This window comes from Schistocerca americana, chromosome 1 (genome assembly GCF_021461395.2).
Source record: "Schistocerca americana isolate TAMUIC-IGC-003095 chromosome 1, iqSchAmer2.1, whole genome shotgun sequence".
In the NCBI taxonomy this organism is placed as follows: Eukaryota; Metazoa; Arthropoda; class Insecta; order Orthoptera; family Acrididae; genus Schistocerca; species Schistocerca americana.
This window is the reverse complement of record NC_060119.1, coordinates 982,788,991-982,801,494: the sequence shown is the minus strand read 5'-3', so window position 1 is coordinate 982,801,494 and position 12,504 is coordinate 982,788,991. Positions and strand designations below refer to the sequence as shown.

Below are 12,504 nucleotides of genomic sequence, written 5' to 3'. Positions count from 1 at the left end.
CAATGAAGAGAATAACACAGCAAAGGACCACCTTCAATGATTCATAGATTTGCATTTGGTAAAAAAAAAAGCACTCCGTCTTCAGGCCACGAGTGGCCTACCGGGACCATCCGACCGCCGTGTCATCCTCAGTGGAGGATGCGGATAAGAGGGGGCGTGGGGCCAGCACACCGCTCTCCCGGTCGTTATGATGGTATTCTTGACCGAAGCCGCTACTATTCGGTCGAGTAGCTCCTCAATTGGCATCACGAGGCTGAGTGCGCCCCGAAAAATGGCAACAGTGCATGGCGGCCTGGATGGTCACCCATCCAAGTGCCGATCACGCCCGACAGCGCTTAACTTCGGTGATCTCACGGGAACCGGTGTATCCACTGCGGCAAGGCCGTTGCCCACTTTGCATTTGTTATCGGAAATATTTTTTAAATTTGTTTTGAGTGTCATTCTATTCGGTTCAATCTGCAATACAAAGCTTCGTCCCATCAACGAAGATTATTTGCTTTTACAACCGAACAGTCCTGAGACGTGGTAACTTAGATCAGTCAAATAAATCTAATGACCTTTATTATTGCAGCTATAGAGGTTAATGGTAGGAGTTAAATTCTTGACTTGTCTGCAGTTTACCAAATACTAAGATACCATCTTTAATCTTCCAAAACTTTTCTTATGAGCTGACACTTGGTTACTGGGTCACATAGTTATCAAATCACAGGTTTTTGAACTCAGCTGTTACTGTGTTTACTTATATATAAATTAATGATTGTTACTTTTTACAGTGGATTACCTTATTTTTCCTCTATATGCTTACGGAAGGAGTGTTTTCATTTGATTCTACATCCATCTCACCCCAAACATGAGCACTATTGGGACTGTATAGAAATAGAAGTTCTTGAACCAAAGAGCTTGGGAAATTTAAGAACTTGAAATTTCGGAAAATATCGTTGAAAATGAATGATTGGACCCGAATGCAAGAACAGTTCCTGACCAAGTGCGTCGTTTCAAACTGTTGCTACGTGGGGTAGCCGCGCGGTCTCAGGCGCCTTGCCACGGTTCGCGCGGCACCCTCCGCCAGAGGTTCGAGTCCTCCCTTGGGCATGGGGGTGTGTGTTATCCTTAGCGTATGTTAGTTTAAGTAGTGTGTAAGCCTAGGGACCGATGGCCTCAGCAGTTTGGTCCCATAGAACTTACCACCAATTCAATTCAATTCAAACTGTCGACTTAAGTTTATTAGTGGCTACTTTATTAACAATTAATGCTTATAGGGGTATCCAAGCACATGTTAGTTCATAAATGTCGAACCACCTACTAAAATAAAAACAGGTGGATTAACAGAAATTTAAAGTCAACTAGTATGATATTGCACATGAGAAAAATCAGTCACCCTCTTTTAACAACAAGTCGGCCATCTCAGAAGACGCAAATCGCTGCTTTCAGATGGAAAGACGATCGTGTGACATGTCAGATAGGTAGAGAATTATACGAGAAAAACAACTGTACCTCTTATTATTTTGAGCATAGCCTTATTCATTCTGGGGTATGACTGATGTTTCGTCCTTACAGGTGACGAGAACGCTGACTGCGTTAACATAAGCTGAAGGACTAAGATCTTCTTCACATCAGGGGGAACATCTGTCTCATCGCAGGGGATTTCAACCAACGCTACGCATACTGACCACCCGTTACACACAGTGTGTTGGTGAAACGTCTCGCGAAAGTGCATGAAAATGGTTGAGTGATAGAAAACCGCTACGGGTGAAGCAGCCGATGTTCTGGTATAGTTCACTAAGATCATAAGGAGCGCAGCACTCGTCGCATCGAGTAGCATCTGGGGCCAGCCGTACATCAATAATGAGTATTCTGCCCACTCATAAATGCACTCTTATAAAATACAAATGCAATATGTCACAGAGGATGATTCAGAACGTTGGGTTCAGTTTGCAGACTGGGTGACACACAAAGTAGACGAAACCCGTCCTATACCCTGTGACTTACTGTTTACAGATGAAACTAATTTCTTTGTGAACGGACACGTAAATAAGCATACAAATACTGATCAAATGTCAACCGTCACTGAATGAATCCATCGAAGGTTGTTGGAGCACCGAAAGTGATGGTTTGGTGTGGAATATGGGGATCTCGTACTGTTGGCCCTTCTTCATTCAGGGTACACTCTCAGCAGCATGTTACCTGCAGTTGTTAGACGCAGATGTACTGCCGCCACTGCTATCCGAAGACGGGGTGTTTCCAACTTTCTCGCAGCACGATGGTGCCTCACCTCATTACGAGCTAGCTGTCCGGACATACCTGGGTATCAAGTTTCGCCGGAGTGAGATAGGTCGTAGAGGTCCGGTGGCCGCTATGTTCCCCGGGTTTAAGTCCACTAGATTTCTATCTATGAAGATATGCAGAGACTATTGTGTTTACGTTGGAGATTAGAAACCTTGCACAACTCAGGGAGCGTATTCTTGATGCTTGCGCTTGCATTTCGGTACGTGTGTTGGTTAAAGTCCATGAGAAATGAGTGAAGCGGATAACAACCACCTTACAACATGCTGGACAACACCTCGAGCACATTCTGTGGCCTTTGCGTTTTATCACTGGCTCGACTCGAAAATGAATAAAGTTCTCCTCAAGTGAAAGACACCACTGTTTTTCTCGTGTAAGTTTCTATCTGTCTGATACGCCACATGACCATCTGCACACTTTAAAATTATCAGTCGCATCCAAGATGGCTGCAATGTTGAGAATTAGCTTCACAGCCTCACTGCCACTCGCATCTCATACTAGCAGAGCTTAAATTTCCGTTCATCCTTATTTGTCCAAAACTGTTCGCTGAGGAAGATAGCACTATAGTTCCTCCTTTAAATCGTCACACGAACACCAGAATGACAGATTACGAAAAAGTAACCGTTGGATAGAAGACCAAATGAAATCCCTCAACACAGAAAAGGCGACTCGACCTGAAGCAGAAGAACTTCATCCTCTTCTAGAAGCAGGAGGAGCGAAGCGTTCATAATCATTGTAAAAAAAAAAGCGATTGTCATTTCCGTTTTCAAGATGGGTCATAGGAAAGACATACAAAACTATAGGCCTATAACTCTGACTTCAGTCTGTTCTAGTGTTATGGGACACGTTTTATACTCAAAAATATCCTCTGTCGAAGCCAATATGGTTTCCGAAAACAAACATCAAATCCAGCTCGCTCTGCTCGTCCACGAGACAAGAAAAGCAGTAGATACCGGCGATCAGGTTGACGCCGTGTTTCTTGATTTCCTGAAGGCGTTCGATACAGTTGCACAGTACCGCCTAGCGAAGCAAATACGAGCGCACGTATTATCAGACCAGCTGCGTGACTCTACTGAAGAGGTCCTAGTAAACTGAACACAGCAAGTCATCTTCAGGCTTAAAAGTAACTTTGGGCGTACCTGAAGGGAGTGTTGTAGGACCACAACTTATCACGATATACACTGAGGTGACAAAAGTCATGGGATACCTGCTGGTTTCGCGCCAAATCTGCTTCTGCCCGGCATACTTCAGCAATTCGATGTGGGATGGACTCAACACGTCGTGGGAAGTTGCCTGCATAAATAATGAACCATGCTGCCTCTATAACCAATCATAATTGCAAGAGTGTTACCGGTACAATATTTTGTGCACGAACTGATCTCTCGACTATCTCCCACAAATTACTTACGGGCCAAATCATCCGCTCGAATTGTCCAGAATGTTCTTCAAACCAATCGCGAACAACTATGGCCCAGTGACATGACCCGCTGTCACCCATAAAATTTACATTGTTGATTGGCTGCAAACATTCTTCTGATAGCCTGATATATCCATTTCCAGTCAATTATCGGTTCAGTTGGACAGAGAACTCAATCTATTCCGTGTACACACAGCCCACACCATTATGGAACTTGTGGTATCGCCGCCAGACACCACACTTGCTAGGTGGTAGCCTTGAGATCGGCCGCGGTCCGTTAGTATACGTCGGACCCGCGTGTCGCCACTATCAGTGATTGCAGACCGAGCGCCGCCACACGGAAGGGCTAGTCTAGAGAGACTCCCTAGCACTCGCCCAGTTGTACAGCCGACTTTGCTAGCGATGGTTCACTGTCTACATACGCTCTCATTTGCCGAGACGACAGTTTAGCATAGCCTTCAGCTACGTCATTTGCTACGACCCAGCAAGGCGCCATATTCAGTTGCTACACTCCTGGAAATTGAAATAAGAACACCGTGAATTCATTGTCCCAGGAAGGGGAAACTTTATTGACACATTCCTGGGGTCAGATACATCACATGATCACACTGATAGAACCACAGGCACATAGGCACAGGCAACAGAGCATGCACAATGTCGGCACTAGTACAGTGTATATCCACCTCTCGCAGCAATGCAGGCTGCTATTCTCCCATGGAGACGATCGTAGAGATGCTGGATGTAGTCCTGTGGAACGGCTTGCCATGCCATTTCCACCTGGCGCCTCAGTTGGACCAGCGTTCGCGCTGGACGTGCAGACCGCGTGAGACGACGCTTCATCCAGTCCCAAACATGCTCAATGGGGGACAGATCCGGAGATCTTGCTGGCCAGGGTAGTTGACTTACACCTTCTAGAGCACGTTGGGTGGCACGGGATACATGCGGACGTGCATTGTCCTGTTGGAACAGCAAGTTCCCTTGCCGGTCTAGGAATGGTAGAACGATGGGTTCGATGACGGTTTGGATGTACCGTGCACTATTCAGTGTCCCCTCGACGATCACCAGTGGTGTACGGCCAGTGTAGGAGATCGCTCCCCACACCATGATGCCGGGTGTTGGCCCTGTGTGCCTCGGTCGTATGCAGTCCTGATTGTGGCGCTCACCTGCACGGCGCCAAACAAGCATACGACCATCATTGGCACCAAGGCAGAAGCGACTCTCATCGCTGAAGACGACACGTCTCCATTCGTCCCTCCATTCACGCCTGTCGCGACACCACTGGAGGCGGGCTGCACGATGTTGGGGCGTGAGCGGAAGACGGCCTAACGGTGTGCGGGACCGTAGCCCAGCTTCATGGAGACGGTTGCGAATGGTCCTCGCCGATACCCCAGGAGCAACAGTGTCCCTAATTTGCTGGGAAGTGGCGGTGCGGTCCCCTACGGCACTGCGTAGGATCCTACGGTCTTGGCGTGCATCCGTGCGTCGCTGCGGTCCGGTCCCAGGTCGACGGGCACGTGCACCTTCCGCCGACCACTGGCGACAACATCGATGTACTGTGGAGACCTCACGCCCCACGTGTTGAGCAATTCGGCGGTACGTCCACCCGGCCTCCCGCATGCCCACTATACGCCCTCGCTCAAAGTCCGTCAACTGCACATACGGTTCACGTCCACGCTGTCGCGGCATGCTACCAGTGTTAAAGACTGCGATGGAGCTCCGTATGCCACGGCAAACTGGCTGACACTGACGGCGGCGGTGCACAAATGCTGCGCAGCTAGCGCCATTCGACGGCCAACACCGCGGTTCCTGGTATGTCCGCTGTGCCGTGCGTGTGCATTGCTTGTACAGCCCTCTCGCAGTGTCCGGAGCAAGTATGGTGGGTCTGACACACCGGTGTCAATGTGTTCTTTTTTCCATTTCCAGGAGTGTATAATCTGAACAGATAATATTGTGAATCATGTACCGTCAAGAGCGACGTTCATCATTAATGGATTAAAGTGAAGTATCAAACTAATTACGTCCGCTTTCTGAATTCTAATTCCTTGTCATGTTCCAGACCTCACGTCAGTATAGTTCTTCCCTCCTCACGCCAGCCTGCGTGAGCTAAAATGCGTGCATTTCGGCCTCCACTAGTAACACGTTGTTGGCTCTTCTGCCAGCACAACAGAACTACCAACAGCTTGCACAATGCTTCATTGACAACTTAGGTCCAGGCTTCGTGCGGTCTGCGCCACACTCGAAGCATGTCATCAGCTCTTACCAACTGAAATCGGCACTCGTCTAACTAGACCACAGTTTTCGGATCCAGCTGCTATGACCACAAGCCCGGGTGCAACTGATACGGTCACGAGCCCAGGAGAGCCGCTGCAGGCGAATTCCTGGTGTTAGCAAAGGCACTCGCATCGGTCGTCTGCTTCCATAGCCCATTAACGCCAAGTCCCCCCCCACCCCCTCCCACTCCCCATTGTCCTAATGCATGAGTTCGTCGTACGTCCCACATTGATTTCTGTGGTTATTTCACTCAGGTTCACTTGTCTGTTAACACTGACACTCTACAGAAACGTTACTGGCTCGGCCGTTGAGCAAGGGCCAACTCTACGCAAACGCCGCTGCTCTCGGTAGTTAAGTGAGAGCCGTCGGCCAGTACGCCGTCCAAGGTGACTGCCTCAAATGTGGTATTCTAGCAAACTATTGATACCATGGATCTCGAAATACAGCGTGTAGTTCCAACTACCATACCACGTTGAATATTTGTTAATTCCCATCGTTTGACCATAATCACGTTGGAAACCTTTTTACGCGAATTACCTGAGTGAAAACATAACTTCACCACTGCACTGCCCCTTTATTCCTTGTTTTCGCGATACTACCGTCATCTGTATATTTGCATATCGCTATCCCATGACTTTTGTCACCTGATTGTATGTAAATGACTTAGTGGTTAACGTCAGAAGTCCGATGAGGGTTTTGCGGATGACGCTGTTCTCTTATACAGATGAATCACAAGGCTATGTTTGCTGGAGGGATTCACAGTTGACCCTCAACATAAAACAAAGTTTACGTACTGCGCGTAAATAGTTAGAAAGACTCATTATTATATGATTACGCCATTACAGAACAATCCCTGGAAGCAGCCACAGTCATAAAATATGTACGACTATACGTTTCTTAGCAATTTCAAGTGGAACGACCACATAAGATTAATTGCTGGTGCGGCAGATGCCAGATTGAGATTCATTGGAAGAATCTTCAGAATATGTAGTCCACCCACAAAGGCGGTAGTTTACAAAACACTCGTTTGACCAATACTTGAACATTACTCGTCAGTCTGGGATTCAGGCCAGACAGGGTTCGTAATGAAAATAGAGACGATCCAAAGAAGAGCGCCGTGTTTTGTTACAAGTTCATTTTGTAAGCGCTAAAGCGTCACGGAGATGTTCAGACAACTCCAGTGGCAGATGTTGCAATGGAGACGTCCTGCATCAGTGGTTTACTATTAAAGTTCCGAGGGCGCGCTTTCTTGCAAGAGAGAAACAATATTTTGCTTTCTCCTGCTTATATCTCGCGTAAAGGCCATGAAGGTAACATTAGAAAGATTTGATCTCTGACGGAGGCCTACCAGCGATCGTTCTTTCGTGAACAATTCGAGACTGGTACAGGAAAAGAGGGCATCAACAACGGCACGTAAAATTCCCTCTGCCACACACCGTGAGGTGGCTTCCGTAGTATAGATGTAGATGTTTTTGTTTTAGGAGGGTGGTTCCACACTTAAGACTACTATGTCGCAGGTGAATCGCAAACGATACAATAGCTAGTACTAGGACAACAAAAATGTTTTGTGTCAACTGTCGGAAACTAAACGAAACAATCTGCGGTGGATTCTGAGTATCATTGTGATTAAACATCATCCGTCTCTACTGTGCAGACTGACCAGATTCCCCTTCTTCAGTGGTGTTGATGGTACTTTCCATACCATGGCGCCTCTACCACAACCATCCTTTTTTGAAGTTAGCCAGTTTGCAGTGGGTCGTCTGTTTTCTCCAAAGCTACACGCGTCGTGAACCTCTTTTCTCTTTGTAATTAGCTTCCCAGTCCTTAAAAAAGATCAATTATCACAATTAATACATCATCCAGTGATGATGTTCCTGAATAGAGCTCAAATGAGCTCTCAGCTGGGCAGACCGGCTGAATGCAGCCGCTCGCAGATAGCTCGCTGAGTGTGACCTTGCTGAAAACTGCGTTGTCTCTTTCCTGGCGTACATCCGTTCTCTACTCACTGCAGTAAGTACCAGGAACTCCCTCTGTTGATGGGTTCCAAGCTTTAACCGTCCTAGTCCGGAACGATATCGAGCGTTTGGCACTTTGAAACTTCATTTACTTCTACATGAATGCTCCGCAATTCACAATTACGTGCCTGGCAGAGGGCACCTTCAAGCTATTTCTCCACTCTTCCACTCTCGAACAGCGTGCAGAAAAAGTAACTCTTAAATCTCTCGTACGAGCTCTGATTTCCATTATTTAATTATGAAGATCATTTCTCCCTATGTAGGTGGGAGCCAACAAAGTATTTTCGCATTCGGAGGAAAAAGTTAGTGATAGCATCATCTACAATCTAAGAGGGCTGCTCAGACAGACGCAAAATCCCGAGATTGGTGATCTTTAACAGAAGCTCGAAATCTAGCGCGGACGTCAATGCGAGATGCTTATAATAGTTTCCACAACGAAACTTTGTCTCGAAACCTGGCAGAAAAGCCAAAGAGAGTCTGGTCGTGCGTGAAATATGTTAGCGCCAAGAAATAATCAATACCTTCCCAAAGACAGCGGTGCCAAAGCAGAGTTACTAAAAACAGCCTTCTGAAATGCATTGACAAAGGAAGACGAAGTAAATATTCGAGAATTCGAATCAAGAACAGCTGCCAACATGAGTAACGTAGAAGTAAATATCCTCGGCGTAAAAGTGAATATCACTTAAATCTGGTCCAGACTGTATACCAATTAGATTCCTTTCAGAGTATGCTGATGCATTAGCTCCATACTTAACAAGCATATACAACCGTTCAGTCGCCGAAAGATGCGTACCCAAAGACTGGGAAGTTGCACAGGTCAATTCAGGAAGGATAGAAGGAGTAATCCACTAACGTATAGGCCCATATCATTAATGTCGATATGCAGCTGGATTTTGAAACGTATATTGTGTTCGAACGTTATGAATTATCTGTAGAGGACGCTCTTTTGACACACAGTCAGCAAATAGTTAAAAATGGCTCTGAGCACTATGGGACTTAACTGTTGAGGTCATCAGTCCCCTAGAGCTTAGAACAACTTAAACCTAATTCACCTAAGGACATCACACACATCCTTGCCCGAGGCAGGATTCAAACCTGCGACCGTAGCGGTCACGCGGTTCCAAACTGACGCGCTTAGAACCGCACGGCCACACCGGCCGGCTAACAAAGAGTTAGAAAACATTCTTGTGAAACACAACTAGCTATTTATTCGCATGAAGTGTTGAGTGCTATTGACAATGGATTTCAGATTGATTCCGTAGTTCTGGATTTCCGGAAGGCTTTTCACACTGTACCACACAAGCGGCTTGTAGTGAAATTGCGTGCTTATGGAATATCGTCTCAGTTATGTGATAGGATTCGTGATTTCCTGTCAGAGAGGTCACAGTTCGTAGTAACTGACGGAAAGTCATCAATAAAACAGAAGTGATTTCTGAGATTCCCCAAGGTAGTGTTGGAGCCCCTTTGCTGTTCTTTATCTATATAAAAGATTTGGGAGACAATCTGACCAGCAGTCTTAGGTTTTTTGCAGATGACGCTGTCGTTTATCGACTGATAAAGTCATCAGAAGATCAAGACAAATTGCAAAACGATTTAGAAAAGATATCTGAATGGTGCGAAAATTGGCAGTTGACCCTAAATAACGACAAGTGTGAAGTCATTCACATGAGTGCTAAAAGGAATCCATTAAACTTCGGTTACACGATAAATCAGTCTAATCTAAAGGCCGTAAATTCAACTAAATACCTAGGAATTACAATTACGAACAACTTAAATTGGAAGGAACACACAGAAAATATTGTGGTGAAGGCTAACCAAAGACTGCGTTTTATTGGCAGGACACTTAGAATATGAAACATGTCTACTAAGGAGACTGCTTACGCTACACTTGTCCATCCTCTTTTAGACTACTGCTGAGCGGTGTGGGATCCTTACCAGATAGGACTGACGGAGTGCATCGAAAATATTCAAAGAAGTTAAGCACGTTTTGTATTATCGCGAAATATGGGAGAGAGTGTCACTGAAGTGATACAGGACTTGGGCTGGACATCATTAGAACAAAGCATTTTTTCGTTGCGACGGAATCTTCTCACGAAATACCAATCACCAACTTCCTCAACCGAATGCGAAAATATTTAGTTGACACCCACCTGCTTAGGGAGAAACGATCACCACGATAAAATAAGGGAAATCGGAGCTCGTGCGGAAAGATATAGGTGTTCGTTCTTTCCCCGCTCTATACGAGATTGGAATAATAGATAATTGTGAAGGTGGTTCGATGAACCCTCTGCCAGGCACTTAAATGTGATTTGCAGAGATCCATGTAGATGTAGATTGTTTCCTAAATCGTTTATATAGATTAGGAACATCTTATGGAACGCCAGATATCATTTGTGTTGTATACGATGACTTTCCGTTAACTACTACGAACTGTGACCATTCTGACAGGAAATCACGAATCCAGTTGCACGACTGCGACGATACTCCATAGTCCCGCAATTTGATTGGAAGTTGGTTGTGAGGAACGGTATCTAAATCCCACTGAATGTCTAGAAATATAGAATAAATCTGAAATTTCCCCTCGATACTACTCAATACTTGTTGTGAATAAAGAGCTGGTTGTGTTTCGTAAGGGAAATATTTTCTGAATCCAAGCTAGCTACTTGTTAATAAATCATTTCCTTCGAGGTAATTCATAATGTTCGAACACAGAGTATGTTCCGAAATCCTACAGCAAATTGACGTTAGTGATACGGGTCTGTAATTCAGCGGATTACTCCTATTTCCTTTCTTGAGTATTGATGAGGCCTGAGCGAGATTCCAGCTTTCAAGTACGGATCTTCTGTCGAGCGAGTGGTTGCATATTTTTGCTCAGTATGGAGCTATTTTATCATCATACTCTGAAAGGAATCTAAGTGGTATACAGTTTGGACCGGAGGACTTTCCTTTATTAAGGGATGAACTAAGTTACTCATGTTGGCAGCTGTTCCTGATTCAAATTCTCGAATATTTATTGTGCCTATTTTGTGAAGGAATTTCGGAAAATCGCGTTTAGTAACTCCGCTTTAGTGGCACTGTAGTCTGTAATATTACAATTGGTATCGCGCAGTGAATTTGACTGAAGATTCATATGCTGATTTCAGCTCTGTACCAACAATTTCACTATATAGCCTTCAGGAAACATGACTAGCCCTGTGTCAAGGATACTGGACGTCAAATTGGTACGCTGATTCCAATTTCCACTCCAAACTAGGTGCATATCTATAGCGCTCCTACATCTGTGACTTTCCACACTTTCTCACTCTCCCTCCCTCTCCACTTCTGTACTGAGCTACACTGTTATAAAGGCCGTTCGAAAATAAAGGCGTCACGTACTCTTACAGGTGACAGTACAGGATAAAAGTAGAAATAATTTTCTATAAAGGTATGTCCGGAAACAAACGGCTGTTGCGATATGGGCTATTTACTTGTGTCGAGAGCGGGCAGTATTCAGTGGCGTAGGCTGAGGCTGTCTCCCTGTTGCTGCTCATTGCTCGTTTGTTATTAGTTCTACTTGTCTCTGTACTTAGTCCTCTGACTGTGATACTATTACCAGACACAGCCATTCTGTACTTACAGTTCTGAGATGGTGCTAGCAGCAGAAGAAAATTAGTGGTTCCGTGAAGTGTGAACGATGCAAACGGAAAAATGAAATCCTGATACTCCTTGCGGGAAATGGCAGATATATTACGCTATAGTTTAGCGAACGGTGTTAATCGACAGAAACGTTCGTGTATGTTGAACGACATCGTAGACGCCGCATTCTGTCTGAAAAATGGATTGGTCAAGGAGCTATTGAACATGGCCTCCCTTTCTATCTGACATTGATCCCAAAGCGTTCTGACTGTGGGGACATTTAAAGGCACTGGTGTATTCCACACTCATTGGCGACGTGCAGAGGTTTTAGGAGCCTGTACACAATGCATGTGACCAAACCCGAGAGTAACCAGGTCCGTTCGCATGACTGATTCTTTGATATGTAGGAGTGAGGGATACCTAAGAATAGGTGGTAACCACTTTGTGAACATCGTATAGTGTAAAAGGAGAGATGGCTGTCACAGGACGTGATGTCCCATATCGCAACAAGAACTTGTTTCCGGGCACACTGGTTGAAGAAAAGGTCGCACTCGTGGACTTCACAGCATGGCTCATCGCTTACTAGCAACACAAAAATATGTCATCATCATCATCATCATCATCATTTAAGACTGATTATGCCTTTCAGCGTTCAGTCTGGAGCATAGCCCCCCTTATAAAATTCCTCCATGATCCCCTATTCAGTGCTAACATTGGTGCCTCTTCTGATGTTAAACCTATTACTTCAAAATCATTCTTAACCGATTCCAGGTACCTTCTCCTTGGTCTGCCCCGACTCCTCCTACCCTCTACTGCTGAACCCATGAGTCTCTTGGGTAACCTTGCTTCTCCCATGCGTGTAACATGACCCCACCATCTAAGCCTGTTCGCCCTGACTGCTAC

The 12,504-nt window shown here is 45.5% G+C and overlaps 1 pseudogene; it reads right to left on the bottom strand.

Moving 5' to 3' along the window:
- Positions 1-272: 272 nt before the first annotated feature.
- Positions 273-390, bottom strand: LOC124560796 (annotated as a pseudogene).
- Positions 391-12,504: the final 12,114 nt, after the last annotated feature.